A 21,890-nucleotide genomic window follows, 5' to 3' on the forward strand; every position below is an offset into this window, starting at 1 on the left:
TTAAAACCTAGCATCAAGCATCTAAACCTGGAACCTGTCAGAACCTCAGAGAAAGCAGTGTGGGACAGCTTTGGTATAACTTGCTTTCTAGCACGGTGACTGGTTGTGCAGCTTTTGTTTAAGTCAATCAGCAACATTCCTATAAATGCCCAGATTCGTTTTCCAACATTTGGTCAAATAAGTGACAACTCTGTTGTAGCTGCTTTGCAAAACAAGTAGTTTTCCATTTCGGACTCAACAGCAGAGTTTAGCTGAAAAAAGAAGTTTAAAAAAAGGCAGCTGATCTACAGTAAATAAATAGCAAACTCCCAGAAGTTTAGCCTCAGAAATTAGCAAACATCTGTTCAGCCTAACAATGATATACCCCTTTCAAAACGTAGATTCCAATAACAGAATCCCACAACTCCTCCTTTCTGTATGGATGAAGCCAGAGGCACAGCATAGCCGACATAAACACACTAAAGATCCCACTGGGAACAATCCTCTGAGATCAGGTAGGATCAGCTTTCATTCATCTGATTCTTTTCACTTTAATACTACTTATCCAGTTACACCCTCAGGGCTTTAACTACTTTAACCACTTCTTTTCAATGAAAGGGCTTTGACCTTCATGATTTGCCATCGACATTTTTACACATTCACATCTAAAACAGCTTTCCTATCCAGTATATATTTAGTGACACATTCCCAGAGGACCTCTGAAGGTCCTTAATATTTTCAAACAACAATGACACTTGCAATGTAACTGGATTTCTACTGCATGGCAACATGGCATTGCTGTTGCTCTTCGTGTCTTCAGCTATGACGTTTCCACTAATAGTTTTGAAGTAAACCTGCAGCTAGTACAGACGGGAGCTTACTTTGTTGTATTGCGTGGGCTGGCAATGTCTCTTCTGGTGAATGCACACTCAGAGTGCAATGTCTCCACGATCCATGTGTTCCTGGAGACGTACAGTACGTGTGTTGCTTTCATGCATCATTCTGTAATGTGATTGTTGATTTACTGCAGAGTATTCCACATTTTGAGGTGTTAAAAGGGAAAATAACTGCACTTTCTGAAAGTATAGAACTAAAATTCATATTTCACACCGGGTAACAGTCCCACAACATCCTGGTCTGTCAGATAATGATGGCATTCGAAGAAATTCTGACCCATGATTAAGGTTAATTATGGGTCTTTAAAACCAATTTCCTTTGCTTACCTTCCATATTTTAGCAGTTTTTTTACATACACATGTACTGCAAATGTTGGAGCTGTTTTGGAACTATAATACAATCTGAATTTAGGTCTCTGTCTATTTTACTTCTTATTATTTGCTTATGCCTACAAAGCAGCCAGCCCAGTTGGCAGATAACTTAGCTCCCCATCTGCTGCACTCGATGGAGAGTAGGCCTCTCTGGAATCTGTCAAAGGTGCACTCATTGCATGTCAGTTTCAAGTGAGCAATGGTATGGTTTGAGCACCACAAGTGCTCTGTTGTTTCTCTTTCAAGCACTCTACCTGCTTCGTTCCTGCAGTTTATTCATCGAAACGCAGCTGTGCAGGGAATGAGGTTACATACATTAGACAGCAGCAATACTGAATCATAATTCAAGCAGAACACACACACAGTTCATCTAGTATGACGGCCCAGCAAGCATTCAAATAATCTATTTGTGGTCTTTAAGCTCAATGTGAGTACAATGCTTTACTCTGTAGTCAACATTTGCAATTGTTTCTCCCATAACAAAATGTGCTGGAATCCATCTTCCATACCACCAGCATAACATACAGTATAAATCTTGTACAGAGTGAATCAGTTTACGCCGAGCTGTGCATTGTGGTTTGTTTTGTCTTTATAATTGAGTTAAGAGTCTTTATGTGATTATGTAAAAAATGCCTGCGGGGTGTAATTATTCAGTATTGGTGGGACAGGCAGAAGTGAACACTTCTCAGCTATGATCAACCTGTGGTGAAGAAAAAAAAAGACAAAAACAAGACAAAACTTTTGGAAACTCCAGTGTTATGTAGTTTTATAATACAGATTAGGTTCACCACAATCACACTACTTAATAACACTGCATGGCATTTTGAATATTAGGATTTATTGTTGACTTCTATTGTGGCAAAACAAATTCCTAAGAATAAAATTTCATAGTTTCTTCACCATTGCTGGTTAAATTAACACATTATGTTGATTACAGAATCTTTATGCTTACTAACAAGCCTTGGTCAAATTTAACCACTTAACAGCCACAGAAATGAATATCTTCTCTTGGATATTTCTACAAGTCACTAAATTGTTTAGAATGGAAAGTGGAAAGTGGAAAATCTTAGATTTTTTTATTTTGTATTTGCTCCATCTGAGTTTTCATTTCTCTGTTAAGTTTCCTGTACCAGCCTTATCATTTTTAGTATTGTCTGAAACCAAGCAGATACACGTCCTATGACAACCAGTTTGATCAATTTTGCCATTAAAACAGACTCAGCTTTGGCAAAAAAGGCATACTGACAATTCTGGGAGAAAAGTCATTTTTTTACTTAATCTAATAAAGTTTGACATGCTGATCTTTGAGCACATCCAGCATTTTTCTAAGCCCTTCTTCCAGGGTCATGGGGGAACTGGAGCACAATGGGCGCAAGGCGGGATACACCCTGGACAGGACACCAGTCCAGTCCATGGACAGGACACCAGTCCAGTCCATGGACACACTCATTCACACCAGGGCTAATTTTGCTAACCACTGCGTCACTGTGCTGCCCTGACAGAACACATACTGTACAAAACAATATTCTTTAACCTCCTGCTGGAGATGGTATCGCCAGAAACCTGTTTTTCAATGTCTACTGAACCACAAAAGGAAATTCTACCATCAGAATCTCTCCGGCTAATTCTTACAAATCCTGTATTTTGAAGCATGTACTGTAAGAGGCTATTGATCATTTGCTATCCTATCTAATCCTATCTATAAGCAAAATTAAACTATACATTGACTCCCAACTTCACATTAATATTCTCAGAAAGCAAACTGGATGGATAAGACCAACTGAACTTTATTATAAACCTGCAAGTTGGTGAAAGGAAGGATTGATATTGCAGCTCCTGCCAAAAGGCTAATTTTGCCTTACTGTTTTCTTTTTCTGTTTTTTTAGTTTGTTTTGTGTTTATATTAAATCTACCACTCATATTGGAAGATTTATTTTAGTAACTAACACAAACATCAAGTACAGAACAGTGCAAAGTTAGAGAGATTAATAACAAAAAAAAACTTTGTGTCAGCCATTATGTAAGCAAATACACCTTGAAAGCCTGCCAATTAGTCTGGCATGGCATTCCTGCCTTTATACAGAGCAATCCAACAGACTCCAGGCACTATCATTATATTGAAACATCAAAGTGAAAAATAATGCAAATACATAACCCATTTCTCCCAGTGAGAGGTGGATTAAGGGATATATTTTAACATACAAATGTGGACATTGCAGGTCACAAAGCTGAATATGAAGCCATTGCAAGTACATTCATCAGAGCTTCCTCTGTTCATTGTGGTGTAGTGAAATGTGTGGGTTGTGTTTTCTGTTGAAACATAAATACTGTAGATCACTGTAAGATTCATATAAAGGCACTTTGGACAAGACACAAGACAATTAACAAGAAAGGTCAAAGCATTAGTTACTACATAATCTCACAACCTTCTCGTCCTATATACTAGTGTCCCAGTAAGGCATTTTTCATTGGGTCTAAAGCCAGATTTTCCAAGTCTTAAAGTAGCACTTGCTTGTTGCTGCGTAAAATCTACAAGCTATAAGCTCAATACTCTTTCCAAAGGACACACACACTGTTACATTCGTGTTATGCCAATACAGTAAGTCAGTATCCCCTTCCTGGGTTACTCTTAGAGTTGGTACTGTACAAGAGAAAGCCTTCATTTCAGTCAGATGCAAACAGTGACAAGTGTCTTGCCCTCAAGACAATGATGCACCACCATTCAGGAAAGAGCCCAGGTTGAAACAGAGGGTTACACCAACAAATTGCAATGAAAACAACGGCAGCAAAGATTATGAACTGTGGACTCAGTATGAGAAAAGCATCTCACGTGTAAAAACCTAGCTCATTTATTTTTTACTTAGGACAAAAGCAATAGCAAAAAAAAAGGATTTTTTTTACCAATGACTCTGTACATAACCATTTAGTAGAGCCATGTGTGATACCTAGAGGATTTGGCTACTCCAGTAATATCACAGACTGTATTTTGAAGAATGATTACTGTGAATTAATAGGCCACCTAAATCTATTTAATAAACAGACCTCCATTAGCATCTTAGTTGAGTTATTATGAGTAAACAGCTTTTAGCAACATTTCCTGGAGAGAAGTCTGTAGTGTGCTGTTGCAAATTAACTGTTTTGTTCATGCATTCAGTCCTCTGTGCCTTCAGGAAAAAGCTCAATCAAGGCTGTTATTTAGTTCCCCAGGATGGCACACCAACAGGAGGAAGCCATCAAGAGCTGAAGAAACATTTTTCTACATTGTAACCAAGGTCCAATAATTAACAGTGAAGTTGTTGGGTTTTTTTGTGACGGAGAGCCTTGCGAATATTTCATGGAAATATCTCCCCCAGAGATATGGTGCGTGTTCATTTAGTCTGCACCACCTAGTTGCACAAGTATATCACAAAAGGTTCAATCATATTTATTTCTGGCAGGAAAACTGCTTCAAATACTTCTAAGAAAAAAATGAATTATGTAGAGAATGTTAAACAAGGAGAAGAATGTTCGGCCAGATATTATCTGGAACGTGCTATTGTGAAAACCCTCATTGAAACTTACAGATAAACAACTATAGTATGCCTGTGTTGAGTCCGGTGATGATCAGGAACTACAGAGAGGTCATCCAGATATAGGAAGATTCCTTACGCTTAACCAACTGCCTTATGAACGGACCTTTTGGGTCATTATAAGACACTGGGGGGGGTAACACTGAATACACGAGGCTCCTGTGAAAGTCCTGCACATTTACAAACAAATTAAAACCATCCTAAGACAGGAGGTACAGTAGAAGAGACCACATTGACACTACTTTCAACAATATTCAGCACACTTCCAATGTATAAAAACAGGATAGTAGTTACAATAGGTGAAGTTGTAAACGATGAACCATCAAAATGTGAATAGTATCATTAAACACTAGTTAAACAGTATTATTAAACAAACCAAGGTACTCACAACAAAGGTCAATAGCTATCTGGGTGGAAAAAATAATATTTTCAAGTATTCAGTATTCAACATCTTGCATTTTATTTGCTAAACACTGTTCTCATTGGCCATTTTGAAGTAATTAGGAATATGCAATAGCACTTTTCAAGTGCAAATGTCTATTAGCTTTTCTCCATAAGGTAATTACAGGATGCTTTGTAAAAGTCATTCAATGTTATAGCTCAGGACATAAAAAGTAAGGTTACAAAGTTACCTGTAATATTGCTTTTCTTCTCCTAGTCTAGGCCTGTAGTATAAGAACTGTTGGTACTTGGAAGAAACCTTTGAAGAAAATAAGATTTCCAGTCTCAATTTTAATCCACTCCAACTTTGGTCATTATTTAAAATGCATGACAGCGTTACTAAATGCAGCTGATATGTGAAGTTCATAAACTACGGATTCTGTGCAAGAATATAATAAATTAAATGAAAGGGGGCCATTTGGCATACCTATCTCGTTTGGCTTTAGTTGCTGATCGATGTAGAAATGTAATATTTTTCATTATTAAGATTATACTCTACAATGAAAAGGCAAAGACATGTACAGTAGCTGTTGATATGGAAAGATCAGAGGACTGTTGTTTGAATGTGGTCACATATTTACCAGATAATGTGCAATGACTGTGACTATGACCAAAGCATGAAAGAAACAGCAAAGAAGACCACTGTTGCAAGAAACCTAAAGAGACAAAAAAGACATGAGAAAAAACTATGAGTGTTAAAACTAGCACATACCCCCAAGCTAAAAACACTTATTAACTCTCCAGTATCAAAATTACAATGCAAGTCTGGTTTTCAAGTATCTCACTGTAACACAACTATGTAAAAGTAAAAAAGGAAAAGGTACAGTAGCCCCACTACTATAGAACAGGTCTGAGAAGAGGGACTCACCCCTGGTAAAAGTATAAAGACAGAAAACGGGGATTTGTTCACCCCCATCATGGGGGCTGTCACAGAACAAGAGGACTCCCCATTCTCTTCATCATGCTCAGTCCTACCCACCAGGCTGCCTTAGCAACAATGAGTTCACACTCAATCTGATGGTACAGTAACCCCCAAAATCTGAGCCTAATTAATGTGTCACATTTACCCTGAATAGGAACAAAAGCACAATTATCTTATCATCTAACATAAAAACACTAAACAAAACTTAATAGGCTAGTTAGATATCTGATAACCAAAACATTCTACAACCTGACCAGATTAATAACAGGTCTTCAGGAAAGAATTCTGATCATTGACAATGTTAATCTACTCTTTAAATTATTTGTTTGTTTGTTTTTTTGCCTTGAACTCCAAACTACATCCCTCAGATATTTCAGGAAAAGCTGAAAACCAAAAGGAAGATGGCAATGGTGAGGACCTAAACAATGTTCCCCATATCCAGGTAAAATTTCTATATACATACAGTACATCTACAAGTGAGTAAGGAAATGGTCATTTTTTTTAAAGGCTTTTTTGTCAGGCTTTCTGGCAATGTGTATGGCTAGAGCAAAGGCATGAATTGCGGTTAAGGTTCGAGCTCCAAAGGAGCAAGTAAAGGTTAAAACCATGCTGACCTATGACCTAGCATCGCAGCAGTGCTTCTCTCTCTCCCTCACACCTGAAGGAGGTTCAATAGCCCACTGTTTTTTTCTTTCTTTTAGTGGCTATGTTCCCCTGAAAAGTGTCCCCCCTCCTGCTTCCCTAAAACATCCTTTAACAGGAATTCCACACGAACGGGGAAGTATGAGGGAATCTTCCTTCAGACGATCCTCCGGAAGCAAGATGGCAGATTAAAGGACAGTGGTAATCTTTTCCCAACACTATTCCATTTGGTAAATCAGGCTTTGACCCCCAACTACATCAGCTTGTTTTGACCCTGTTTGAAGTAACTTGACATTTTTGAGGTGTTTGACTGCAGCGAGTGCTCTTTAAGGCGCTCTAGCCAGCTAACTGGATGTTATATTCTGTTTCCTTTGGCACCTGGCCTAACCATCTGTGTGACAGATTTAAAATGTTTATTAATGGGCTAATAGAGGAAAGGCTGTGCAGGGGGTTGAGACGCAGGCATATGGAGACGTTCCCAGGTATTCTGTAGAGGAGAATTCGTGGAAATATGGGATCTGTATTTCTATATATTTGTAACAAAATACAAAACAAGATGCAGTCATAAGTGAAAAAAAATATTTATTTGTAAATATTAGGCAGTGCTGAACAGAAATTTAACATTACTGCTGTAATTATAGGCCATTAAAAACCCTGTTACTGTATATGGTGTGGCACCTGTTTTCTAAACAGAATATCTTCTGCATTGCTTGAAACATTGTTTTACATGGTTTAGCTGCTTGTTGTTGTTCACATTATCCTGACTTCTGAAGTGAAATATGAAAAGGAATACAATGATGCCAATCTTCCAAAACCCAAAAGGAACTGAAGTACAACCCTGAACAACTGAAGTAAAATTGAACAACGTTAGAAAAAAACATATTTCTGCATGCATTCTAATACACTCTGTTTTGATTGAAGAGCAGAATTTTTAAATACTTCGTCTGTTATCTGTGCTGACGCCATGGCAGGGCTCTCTTCATATGAAAAATGCCACTCAGCAGGAGATCAGAAATCACTTCCTTAAACATCCCTGTCTTCCTTCAATCCAGGTGAATGTCCAGGCTCTGCCTTTCTTTATTTCTGCAAGATGATGAAATCTGGCTCAAGGCCACAGACACTCAAGCCCACATGAAAGAACGTCACTAACATCCTTGACCTCGTTCTGCCTCAGTGCTGGTGGCCTTACCATAGACATGACATGAAGCTGCGTTTTGCATTATGATTCGGCAACGTAAACTTCTGGCTTGGCAAATCTTCATACGTTCCTCAAACTAAAAGGAACAGCTATCTTGTTGTTTTGAAACTGCTGACTATCATTATGCAAATACAGCTGCGTCCCTGCATTTGCTGTGACTCAGTGGTGATCAATAGTAAAAACAGATATTTGCCAGCTTGCATTATTTATTTTTTCTTTGGAAACCTGGAGTTAGTTCCTACAGCAAACTGTGATAGTGCAGTGTCACAGTTAAAGAATGCTCACTATTTCCAGTAACCTAACATATAAATATAAACAGAATCATTTATAAAACATCCGCTTGCACTTGTTAGAACTGAGCTTTTCTTATCCTGGCTTGAAGATATTCATCAGAAAATATCGAGCCAGAGGTTTCGTAAACCATTTCATCTAAGTTAACCCTGACACAAAACTCTGAAAAGGCAAACAGTGGGGGAAGAAGCTACTGTACAGGAAGGGCTTCTTCTGTACTGCGGCAGGATACCCTGCCTTCAGGAAAGTCCTTTTCAGAGAAAGCACCTCTGTGTTGCACATTTCAAAAGCTGTTTTTTATATCAGAAAACGAAACAACAATGAAATGAAGATTGGGTGATACCGACAGTAATCCAGGTCAGGAAGGAAGAGAAGTGTACCGTGGTTCCGAACAGGAAGTAGAGAATCAAGAGTGAAAAAACTCTGGGGTGTCATCAATATTAGACCAGGGACAGACCTGGGGAGCTCATGTGAGCATTTCCAAGGTTTTAAAAAAATCAATTTCATATCGGTGTGTAACTCTTCTTTTTTCTCTTTCTTTCCCAGGGGAACAAGCACTGATAACCCTTCATGTACCGTACTGTGGTGTGATCATCTTAATCTTACTGGGATCGTCCAGCTGCATTGTGATCAACTGTGTGTTCAATTTGATATTGACATTTTCAAAGGGAAACCATCTGATGACTCTTCATTATTGTCACGTAAAAGCAATGCCAAATTAAAAATCCTTGTCAACAAGATCTAATTTCTTGTCACGAAGGAAACTTAGTCAATGCTCCAGTGCGGTGTGAGGGTAGTTACAGTGAGGGTGGCAGCTGCAGCTACCCCCGGGGGCTCCTGTGTCTGGGCAATTTCAACCAGGCAGAGAAGCCTCCCTGCTGTGAAGTTTTACAGGTAATCCAACTGCTTGCTTCTAAAGAGTCTATGAACGATTTGGCAGATCAATAAGGAAAAAATGAGAGTGGTTTCCTGTGATAAAGTGCTGATAAACTGTTAGCTAATCCCTTGGTGGTTGAATGTTTAGAACACAATGGGACGATTTTGGTATTGGGCCTTTTGCATACATGCCACATAAAACATTCAGGTAATTAGCTCCTTATGGAAAGCATATACCCTCTTCCCGAGAGAACACAGTGTTCTATATTCAGTCCTGCCTCTCCACTGAACTTTTCACCCCACAGCCTTGTCACTGGCTTCAGGTTTGTCACCTTCCTGCCACCTCTGTCTGAACAGTGCGGCATTCATCTGGGCTGCTGAACGGAGCAAAACAGCACACATTGCTGAGAGCATCACCTCCACCCATGTCTGTTAGCACCTGCCCGTCTTGCCTGCACAGATATTCCAATGACGATTCCCCCAGCTCCCACACACAGAATACAACACAATCAGTACTGAAGGCAGAGGTTAGAGCCCAGAAATAAACCGCTTGTTTAGCTCAGAGCTTCACCGCTGTTGCAGCATTCTGCTCACACCATGCAAGCACAGACCTCGGACCAGGCATGGAACAAAACTCAAAACCCAGTTCAACAAAAAAGCTGCCAGAGTGCAAATGTATGTCTTGTGTCCATTGAAAAATGCAACGCCTTATGTTAAATATCCCAATAATTCACATCCAATTAAGAAACAACTGTAGAAACAGTATAAACAATATGAAATTAAAAAGATGTCACCATTGCTGAAAGGGTTAAAGGTATATAGAAACCATTTTTTTTCTGCCTGACATAAATAACGCTTTGAGCCACCAGTGGTGGAAGCACCCATATCCTGGCCTTTGACAGCACAGGAACAAATCTGCAGCTGTGTTTTACACAGTGCCAACATCCTCCCTTTTTCACTCCCCGACTAAGCAACATCAGGATTGGCAGCAAAGTTGCCTTTTATTTTCTCAATCACACAAAATGGAGCAGGCTGTGATTTTAGCTGTCGACAGCCTATGGCACAACACAAAGAATGAAGATCAAGAAAAGTTGAAATTTCGACAATGACAGAACCAGCCTGCAGTCAGAATTGTTCCAAACTTCTTGTCTTTGTAACTGCAGTTAAACTCGCCACTAAACAGTAAAACTGATTACAAAAGAAGTCCCCCGTATTCCTTCCACACATCTACAAGGATTGTGTGGCTCTTTTGTGCTTCCTCTGATTTTAGAGAGAACAGGGATCTTAATGTGACATCGCCTCACAATAATAATTGCCCTTAAAATGTCTGCTGATTAGCTAACAATGACACAAAAAATAGCACAACCCAGCACTCCGTAACAATAACTTTTATTTATTAAGTGCCTTTCCAAACTCAAGGACACCGTACATAACGATAAGTAAGAAAACGAGAAAAAAATGCAATAATAAGTCAATCAAAGGAAATGACAACATATAGGATAAAACTGTAAGGCAATCAGACATAGGCCCTGGTAAAAAGGTGAGCCGAAGCATCTGTCTCTCGAGGAGTTGGAGGAAGGGCATTCCACACCAATGGAGCAGGGACAGAAAAATCACGGCCACCCAAAGTCTGAGATTTAGTCCTGGGTACAGTGAGGAAAGGACTAAGCCTCACTTGAACGGAGCTTAACGGAGGGAATGTAAACCAAACTGTTGATGAATTTATTTGAACCAGCACTGGCATTCCAACTATGTGCTTGTTATTCACACCCATCTTATGCAAATAACCCCACCATGATTGGCAACAGTGAATGGCATGCATGCTTGTTTTTCTGCTTTTTTGAGGATACTTTAAAAAGAGGAGGAAGTTGCCCCCATTTTATGAAGAAAACAAACTGTTCTGACCTGTGCCTCATTTCGTAAATCAATGTACTTCATCTTCGACTACATCTTCACATGCGCAGTGGAAGCAGTCAGGAAAACTGGTGGAAAGAGGTGCAGCCTGTTTGTCAAAGGAGGAGAGAGAACGCCAAGCTTTGATCGTTAAATGACAGTTAGAATAATTAGCCTGTTGGACTGTAAAGTCAGTTTTGCAGTGAAGAAAAACAAAAACAGCTGCCAAAATACAGTATCAATTTTCTAATGTAAACCAAGATACAGTATAAGAAGCCTGCAAAATAACTATGAACGTGCTAAAATACCTAACTGATCCACAGCTCACAATACTGTGAGTATAAAATTGAAGGTGAAACCCCTTCTGGTTTGTGGTAAGAACAGTTACATTACACTTTTTTTATTATCTTTCGGTCTAGGCTGCTCACAGCAAACAATTCATCACAGAATTTTACAATGCAAGTCATAACTAGCTTGTGAAATGGTACTGGAAAGTTATTATTACAGAATTTTACAATGCAAGCTATAACTAGCTTGTGAAATGATATTGGAAAGTTACCTTCAGTTAGCTGACCAATTACTATTGGTCCCTTCACCTGTGAGGGTTTTTTTATGTACTGCTCTGTTCTGAAATTGCGAAGCACAAAGCAAACAAGATGTCAATGCTTGGGAGGGACACAGTAACTTGTACCCAAATGACCCATAAACCAGCAGCTGTCAGGGTGTCTACAGGATCTGTATGTATCAGCCTGGTTACATCCCTTTACTGGGAGAAAGGTACACACAATGCTAAAACAGCCTCCGTTAACTCTGGTCGTAAAGACTCCCCTTATTTCCCTCTTTGAAAAACCAGTACAGGGCAGTTATGTGGTGACCACAGCCCTAGAGCTCTGCCGGCTCAGCATTTCTCAGTGTTTTTCAGGAAAGGCAGAAAACAGCTGCCCACAATAACAAAGAGAACTCCATCTCTCAAACAGCTCTTTTACAGTAGGTGTGCATGTGGGAGTGTTTGTGTGTGTGTGACTGTGTTTGAGCGCCAGTGGGGGAGGGGTTGTATACGATTGTGTCACTGTGTGTCTGTATGAGTACGGGACTTCCCCTGAGGGTCTCGGCAACCTCTTGCCCACAATTTCTAGCTTCCTGTTAACAGTAATATTATTTTCTCATTGCAACTACAAAGTGCTGTGCAACTAAAACTAGCCTCACTGATTTGATCAGTGTACCATGGTGTCTCCTTTCACTCTTCAAAGGTTGTCTGTGAGAGTAAATATCCTCCTGTCTTCTAAAATTCTTATTCATAGCCCTGAATTTGGGAATGGTAGCTCGCTTACCAAGAAAAACAACAACTAAGCTAATTATAAACATCCTCTCTTAGGAACCAAGGCGTTTATATATCAGAACATCAGAAAGGCCAGAAAGGAAAGGAGGCCATTTGGCCTGGCAGTCCTATTGGACTCTGTTTTGCTACAGTCCTAGAAGCAGCACAGATAACAAATCCCTCATATATGACATTCTTTTTTAACCTTGAGCCCCCCAATCCCCCCCAACTCCAGTAAAATGATTGTTCAAACTTCACCGAAACCAGAGGTGGCTTCAGTGAACCCCAAAACAAGCGTAGGACGAACAAACTCCACAACCACAGATGCCCCAGGTTTGAAACAGACCCAAGACCCTGGAGCTGTGTGGCTCTGTCACTATACCAATCAGAAACAGCCACAGAATGAAGCTGTGTGAGGGAAATACAGACTGGAGAACTACTTTTTTCCACTAAAAAGAAGAGAAATCAATGTTTTGCTATGTGTTAAAATGCTATACTTCGGAGGCATCGACCTCCATCCAGGGATCTGGGGGACAAGAGTATCCCAGATGTCACTGATGCATCGATAATTTGGACAGATGGGCTGACAGGTATGTGCAACAGCCTGTGTCCCCAAGATTCTGGCCCTTAGTAACCACTCTGCTGCATCTGGAGGGTTTCTCTCCCTCCAGTGTGGAACAAATGTCAAAGATCAGATTACGTGCCATCATTCGAAAATATCTTTGGTGATGGTGGCAAGATGTTTGGGAAAAAAAATAAACAGGGTGAGAAATAATTTACCTTACTAAGTTTCGGTGTATCTTACTGTCTAATACTGTCTGTGTAGCAGTATCAATTAACACTAAGCTAAGAAAGAAGTGCTTTGTGGAACATCGTAATCATAGCAGCAATATGATAATGTTACCGACTGGTCTGCATTGCCTGATGATCATTTTCACGTGGCCTGTGGATGAGACTGCACACTCTCCTGAGTCAAATCTGTTAGCGTCTCTACATCCTGTCAATTCTGCTCAGAAAACGCTACTGGATAGGATCAAACGCTCATCTCATAGAGATTATACTGAAAAGAATTAACTTCCCAGATGCATTAGGGCACAGCAACTACTGTATTGATGGCAGCATTGTAGAACATTTCCCTGCCAGCCCAGCCTTCGGGCCCATCACAGGATGTGACATCACAATAACAGAACTCACCCATTGGAGCATAAACTAGTGGAAGGTTTTCTTGATGTAAACATTGCACTTTAAAAGTGAACACGTATACTGTAGTTCAAAGAGAAAGGATGCGACTCTAAATGGCAACTCTAAATACTAAAGACTATGACAACCTATCCACGCCACAGACCTCCGCTGTCCCCTTCCAGACATTTTTCTCAATATACAGGCCAGAGCCAAGACCCTGAGTTCACGGGAAAAAATCGCAGACAAAAAGGTTAATCTTTGCACTTTAATTTCAGACTTGTGGCAATCGAACATGTTGTTCAACTGTCAAACACTGTGCTATGTTGCAATGAAAAAGTTGAGTTTGATTTTTGCCTCTTTCTTGGCTCCTTTAGCCCAAAATAAAGCTAGTCGCTCAAACGAAAAATGCAATGTACGTAAGGCAACAAATCCTGTCATGGAGCCAGGAACTTGGGACTTTGGAATGAGACTTTATTTCCCAACACCTCTAACAGCAGCAAGGTTGAGTTATCTTCAGTTTGCATAGGTTGTTCTGCAGTTATAAATGCCCCACTGAAGTCAAGATAAAACAAATTTGAAACAAACATGTACATTTCTGTTATGTCCCCAATATGGCTCCGTCTAGGGGCGAATGGGGACTAACACATGAGCCAGGGTTTAACAGATGGAAATATACAAACTAAAAAAAAACACTAATTACACTATTCTACAACTCAATACGCTCTAAACCTGTCTCCCGAGGAAGGGGTGGCAAAGCCAAAGCAAAGTCTTCCGCAAGCGATCCGTCTCCTGTATCTAAACTGAGCTTTAACGGAAAACTAAAAAAGAAACACAGATGCCACAACAATCCCAACCCTACACCACAGTCAAGAATCAAATCCAATATGTCTTGCGTTTCCACCTCTCTTCCACACAACTCTCCGGACGTCCCGTACCAGCATTTAAAACTCTTCAACCAATCCAGAGAGAGACCCAATTTAGGGACACACCCACCTCCAAAAATGGACCCCAGCACGGGAGGGAAGGTAAAAAAAAAGCAGAACGTAACAATTTCAAATATTATCAGGTATTTTATTCAGAAATATGAGTATAAATACAAAAATAATGTTCCTGGCCATGATCAGAAATGTTAGTCTCAATGTAAGAGAGGTCAGTGCACTGAGCCAGTTACAGAAGTGATGTCACCCCCTAACTGCAATTCACACAGTGCAGAGCCACGGCAGAAGATCTAATCTTCAAGCGTAGAGCTGTTACCCATTGTCAGGATGCAGCACTTGTGTGTGATTGGAGCCTGCGAGCGCCTGGAATTCGATCCCAGTAGGGGCACCGGTCACATAAAGACACAACCATTTCCGTAGTGTTGAAGGAATAAGAGAATTACAGCTAATGGCACAAGACACTGTATGGTAGATATATGAGTAATGAAAGAAGATTTGAAGCATTCACATATACTGTATAGATCATGGGAGAATATGCATTTTTGGGGGGTTAAACCAATATAACCTAAATTTACTCAAAATAAAAAGTGGAGTGAGTAAACTTTGAGAGAGTGTTGAAGTTACCCAAGAAGGTACTGTAATTAAGTTTACTTTAGTCTTAGGTAGTCTGGGGTGCTTTCTGTAAAGAGTCTGTACAGTATGTTCTCTCCCTATTCTCACGGGTTTCCTCCAGGTGCTCCCGTTTCCTCCCACAGTCTAAAGACATAGCGGTAGGTTTAATGGCTTTGGGAAAATTGGCTCTGATGTGTGTGCATATTTGTGTCTATCTGACAGGTGTCCAGTCCAAGGTGTATCCTGCCTTGCACCCATTGAATTGGAAGAAGCAGTTAGGAAATGGATGGATGGGTTTACCTATTTATCTAATATTGTTTATCCTGAAAATTCTGCCTTTGTTTTTTTATCTTTGTGTTCTTTCTTTTAGAAAGAAAAAAATATGTTTCTGGCTTTTACCATTTTGTCCTCGTGTTATTGTTCAGAACATTAGTGAATACTTGAGAAAAAATGTGGACTAAGGTTTGTCCCTCCACCCTTTTTACTAGGGCCCTCTTTTTCCAGCTGGGAGTTCTGGCCCTTCCATGGGAAAAGATTTTGTAGAACATTGTCTGCCTCAACATCTCCCTCCCCTAAGCACTGACAATATTCTCTTCTGGTACTAGCACAAAATAAAATGTCTTACATCTTACTCCACCTACACAAAGTATCTTTTAACTCATTTACGTCGGCTGCTCTTGTATCCAACCAGTTACTGACAGTCCACAGTGAACACCACCCCGTTCATTATTGCAGGACGGAACAGAACATTTTCTGCACTGCACAAGAAATCCCCAACACAAAAAAGACCCAAAGTCGTTTTTCACTGAGCAACACAAAAGGCCGAAACTTTGCTCATTTGTGTTTAATGTATTTTACAACAGACATTTTAAATCAGGGGTAACCTCCTGCTCATCTTCAGCATTACTGCATTTCCTTGGCTACCAGGCTGATTCCAGTAGGCTTGTCTTTACAGCCATCAAACTTTCCTTAGACAAGCAGGTCACTGCCGAATTCCCGATGACAGAGTAAGTTTGAATCTGTACCCAATGTCATTTTTTACTGAGGAACCTGAGTGTGCTTTAGTATAAATGTGCAAAAACTCAGGACTGTTAAGGACTGTTACTGTATGTTAAGGATTGTTTTTTAAGTGCCCAGTACAGTACATCATTGAAGCTTCACGAGAGGATAGTGAGTACCATAATTTGTTTTGTTTTTCCATATTTACATTATATACAGGACTTAATTTCAGTTTTTCAACATTGTGACATTGTCCTAATCATTTTGCTTTAGGCTGGATGTCACTGAGTATCAGTTTGCTTCAATCTCGTCTCTCCGAACAGTCCTTGTGCCCTGAGCCCGTTCCTCCTGTTTCTTAAAGAAAAGAGGGAGGTTACTGTACTAAGCTACTAAATGTTTTAAAACACTGAGCACTGGCAGCTTTGGATTCGTTTTAAAAAGATGGATTCAATTTTAATATCACAATGACTATAAATGTATTTCAGAATGGCTACAACCTTTAGGTGAAGCTCTTTATTAGCATTACATTAGAATCAATTGCTCATGCATTTTTTAAAATATGAAATTAAGGACAAGCCAAACAATCATTAAGTTTTTTACATTAAACCATATGCATAAGATGCATTAACAATAAAATACAAAAGTAAAAACCACCAAAAATTTCTGCTTAAATGTGGGTTATTTGGAGTTCTTCATACTCCAAACTGTACCAAAGAAGGTGAAGTACAAACATGTAAGAATTTGTATTTTTTAAGGCTACATGTCCCTGGAAACTGCCACGCAGTTTGGGATTTCTTAAAGCAGTCATGCAAAAATATTTTTAAAGATTGGGACACTGGTTACAGCCGGTGAGTGTAAATGTTTTTTTATGACAGGACAATGCCAATCTGCCTGGAGAAGAGAAGAACAAGTGAATATTTTAATGCATAATTTTCCTATGTGTTTCCATTGGCTATACACATTAAATCAACCAGACAGACTGTGCAAACCGGGAATTTATCCAGGATGCTGGAATTACACTCTTTCTCTTTCAAACAATACCATGGAATCATTGATGACCAAGTAGTCAGGACCTCAGTTTAACATCTGATCCAGAGGATGAAAAGTCTCCCAGTCACTATACTGGGGAATTGTTTTTTTGGAAGTTCAGGTCCAGAAGGAAGAAGGATCAGCAGCACCTACTGGTTCACCAACACAACTCACATCAGCGACCTGGTTTTCCTTAGAGGCCTCGCATTCTGGTACTGATGACACCCGCCTTGTTTAGCTTCCGGCAAGCAGCCATATCACCCTGCAACTCGTAACTGGCAACCCACTGAAGCTCAGCAGGTATGAGCCTGGTCAGTTCCTGGATGGGAGACCTCCTGAGAAAGCTAAGGTTGCTGCTGTAAGATGTGTTAGTGGGGCATTCCCCTAAAAGAGTAGGGGTGTTAACCCTTTGTCTTGGCCAAATTTACTTCCTAATAATCCACATCTATGAATTGGCTTCATTACTCTGCTCTCCTACCCACTGATAGCTGGTGTGTGGTGACCGTACTGTGCACACTATAGCTGCCATCCTATCATCCAGGTGGAGCTGCACAGTGGTGATGGTGGAGGGGAGTCCTCATTACCTGTAAAGCGCTTTGAGTGGAGTGTTCAGAAAAGCGCTATGTAAGTGTAATGAATTATTATTACTCTGAAATGCTCCTGGCATCAGGACTGCAGATAGGCTTGATAGTTTTCCTATAAACAAAGCTAAAAAGGTCCCTTTCTTCTCCATTTACGCAAATACACAGCACATGATGCTGCACTGATTTACAAAGAATGCACCCCATAGTTACAAGTGCTGCTTCTTTCAAATGCCTGAAAGAGAACATATAATAACAGCTTTTGGTCACTGAGATCTTACAGCTCTTTTATCAATCTGAATGAAAAGTTTCTTCATCCATTAAACTAAGCCGGGTGTGTACGATTTACGTGGAAACACTCGGATAATACTCCTACTTTTACAAAGAGTGCCCATGTCATCTTTCATACCATGTAGTCATGTAGATATTACAAGTACATTCACTTGTAATATCTGCCAAGATCACAGTTGAGTAGGGACCTCTTCAACAACCTCCTTCAAGCCACTGCAGGACTTAGAACCTTCCAGTAAATGAATGACTGAAGTGTCCTCAGAGGCTGTATAAGCAGTCCCTGGTAAAACCTAAGACTTTTCCTCTATTATTGTATAAACACTCTAAATCAGTGGTCAACTTTGCTTGAAAAAGGGGTCCCCACCCAGAAAACTCTAAGGACCCCTGCTTTAATGCTAAGTCAAGCTGCCATCAATGGCTCTGTGTGTATACAAGACTAGAGACCAGGAACATTGGCTGCCATGTGTTACATTAACTAGAAGAATCTATATTCAGATAAGAACTCAAGAGTGAAAATCCCACTTTTGCAGTTACGTTTTACACACTTTATACACAAAATACGTCCACTTTACATACTTGACTAGCCTCCACTCTGGTCACAAGGATACAAATAATTCACTACAGCATACAGTGCTGTTTCAATGCAAGAATAAGGCACCACTTCTTGCACGTGCTGTACTATATCCAAGATAACACTTTAATGACTTAAGTTTGGGAGTGGTGAAACATTGCAAACTGATTACATGCCTACCAAGAGCTCTCGGAAAGTCTGAAAACAACAAAAGCAGCAATAATTCTGGGTTAAGCAATTTATACACATTATGACTTGAATAATTGCAGGAGCAGCTTTTCAGTAAAATGTACTTTGGTTGTTAAAACGAAATTCCTACATTTGCCAGTTTGATCCAGATCTGCGGTGGCTGTAACCACACACAGCTTCAATTCATTACACAGCTGCATGTGCCAGTTTGTTTGCAGCTTTTCACTGTATACCCAGATCAAATACAGTCACCATTCAATGGTAACAACAGAATGCCCAGCATAATATTTTGGACACTTTTCTATAAATCTCTACAGTGAACTTCCTGAATCTGGCTAATCACACCGATAATCTGTTGATGTAACTAAACCACAGTATAGATATAACACTGAAAAACTATATTTACTGGGACATATATCAAGTTTAACAAAAACAAAAAAGTACAAAAAGGTTGAACTGTACTTTATTCAGAGATTGGGCACTGAGGGTATTTGGTCTATTTAGGTTTAGATCAAGATATCCATTTCCAGCTAGTTTTATTTATCACCCACGTTTTTTGTTTTCTTGCACAATATTGGACATTATGGCAGTACTGCTATCATGGATCAATCTTACACCTTGTATTAGTATAATATTAGAACAACACTATCAGAGCTTGTAAAGGATTGATTTGATTTTTTTTAGATTAAAATCCTAAATGTGGGGCAATATGGGGATTGATTTCGGTCTCCAAACGTTTTGCCCGCACAGTTTACTTTTCCTCGCTCATTTCTTGAGCAAGTCCACTGCAGAAATGCTCCTCGTGCCATGGTCCTCTGCTTATCTACCCCTCCTCCATGACAGACCATCCTGCTTGATCAGGACACCAAGCGGTCGTCACATGTTAAACATTCACATGCTAATGTGAAGTGTCTTTGGTAATGATGAAAAGAAAACAACATGAATTCCTGCACATCACTGCAGATACTGTGCAACGCAGATAACTTCAACCATGCAGAGCTTTCTTTCACAACGTTGTCCTTTGGGCAGAGAAGGAAATACACTGCTGGTGTACAGAAAGTAGACAATGTTAATATAATGCAACGTTGTATTTTAACATACAGTGTTGTCTCTACAATTGTCCACTGTAATTATTCAGAATCAAAATATCTAGAATAACTCAGGACTGTGGATGGTATATACAAATGTATTTTGCATCCAAAGCAAGAACTTTAAAAGGACGCAAGAGCTTTTTAAGCGCTCAGAGCTATGCATGGTTATCAGTATTTCCACATAGCTACTGTACACTATGTTACCACTGAGACTGGATACAGGATATTAGACTGACTGCTGAACTGAGGACAATAATGTCTTCAAGGGAGCGAGTTACCACCTGTTAGAAGAACAAAGTACAGTAGGAGATGCTTGTATGCAGGCAATATATGCTGTCAAATTGACTTGCTATAGTAGCTCTCTGTACCCATTCCTTTCTGCTGAACCTGAACATCAGGTTTATTTGAGCTGGCAATATTACTGTCAAGGCCTGTACAAGTAAAAGAATGGTCTGCATCAGATGAGTACTTGACCCCTTGAGTCAGATAGCTTTTGCTCGATATTGGGAATTCGGGAAAAAGATAATTAATTTAAATAGTGAAGGGAGAAGTGAGGTCGCAGCTATCTTATGTGGGAAACACGGTTTGTTCATAAAAAAAGCAAATACAACAGCATTACTTTTGTTAGTCTCCTCTGTATATTGTAATTGTGTTTTATCTTGTGTATTCTTTGTTCGTTGTTGTCATTCTGTAAAGCGCTTTGAGAAGCCACTTTAAAGGCGCTATATAAAATAAAGTTTTTTATTATTATTATTATTTACACCAAGCTGCGCTTCTCCCAATCAGGCACGCAATTTAAATTGACAAAATGTTTAATTACCAAAACCAATTGAAATGGCTGACTGCAGAGGCAGTTTTGAACCAGTATACATGGGTTAAGTGATCATGAAGTGCTGCACTTAGTGCCAGCTGTGGGTCACAAAGGGAACTGTAATCAGTGCCTACTTGGTGTTACATTACCAGCATGAGCAGATGTCATGCTGTTTACTATGGTTAATCATGCTCATTTACAATCATGTAGACTTGTAGTAGGTACAGTACACTCAACAGAAAGCACATCTTTCAGAGTTAATTGTAAATGTCAGCCGCATAACTGCCATGCAAGCTGGAGAGGCAGCATAATAATTTGCAAAGATCATTAATTGCAGTCCTGATTTGTATGGTTTGGGAGCTGATTCGGTACCGTTTAGTACGAGAACTAAATGAACAGAGGCTAGCATAACAGCCACACCATTTGGTACATTATATCTGCCTTTTTAGCTCACTTTATAATGTCAGAACGTGATCGGTTTGATTCCAACAAAAGGCTATGAAAGACCTGGACTGTTACTCTATAACAGACTCAACCTCATCCAAACAAGAAAAGGGAAAGAAAAAAGCAGATCTTCAAAAACAGCTAAAAAAGGGCACAACCTATCGAGGCTCTACAACTGTTTTCGTTTTCGTTTTTCTGCAGATATGATGCATCATAAGAAGTTAGGATATAAACTGAAATCAAGTCCCAGAACGTAAGGCCCATCTTTCTTTCCTATCCCAGGGAAATAAAAAAACCTCTTTGCAAAACAAACCTCCATAAATAACGGTGACATAATTAGGTCAGCCCATTTTTGTCTCAGAGGAACAAAGTAAGCAGACACCAAAATTTCCTAGAAGCCTCTAAATACTTCCAATGGATGTTTTCTGAAGCACCCTTCCAGTCTGTCTCCTTCCCCTCTCCCCAGAAAACACTCCACCCCTCATCAGCCTTCAAGAAATGTTCTTTTCATGAAGTACATGGCTGAGAACACAAACAGATTCGAGGGGTGTGTATCCCCTGGGCCTATCACAGAGCAGCAGCCTGACCCCCTCTGTGCCTCTGCTCCAATAGGAGCAGGGAAGAGGAAGGCACAGAAAAAGCAGGACTTGTTGTTTTGCTTCTTTCTTGCACAGCTCTCCGATGACTGATGGCTGTTATGAAGGAGAGGTCAGGACCGAAGTTAATAGCTTTTTGGATTCCTTCCCAATGCTTCG

General features: G+C 39.8%; 2 protein-coding genes across 5 annotated transcripts in view; one reads left to right on the plus strand and one right to left on the minus strand.

Moving 5' to 3' along the window:
* armc2 (armadillo repeat containing 2) overlaps positions 1 to 6,595 on the plus strand; it is a 110,096-nt gene extending 103,501 nt beyond the window's left edge. Inside the window, exon 20 of the transcript XR_015935421.1 lies at positions 6,581 to 6,595. The gene's annotated coding sequence lies outside the window, so the exon portion shown is untranslated. The remainder of the gene's footprint in view (positions 1 to 6,580) is intronic.
* Positions 1 to 21,890, minus strand: part of sesn1 (sestrin 1) — a 76,156-nt gene that overhangs the window by 29,098 nt on the left and 25,168 nt on the right. The window lies entirely within an intron of this gene.

The sequence above is a fragment of the Lepisosteus platostomus genome, chromosome 3, assembly GCF_059453375.1.
Source record: "Lepisosteus platostomus isolate fLepPlt1 chromosome 3, fLepPlt1.hap1, whole genome shotgun sequence".
Lineage (NCBI taxonomy): Eukaryota > Metazoa > Chordata > Actinopteri > Semionotiformes > Lepisosteidae > Lepisosteus > Lepisosteus platostomus.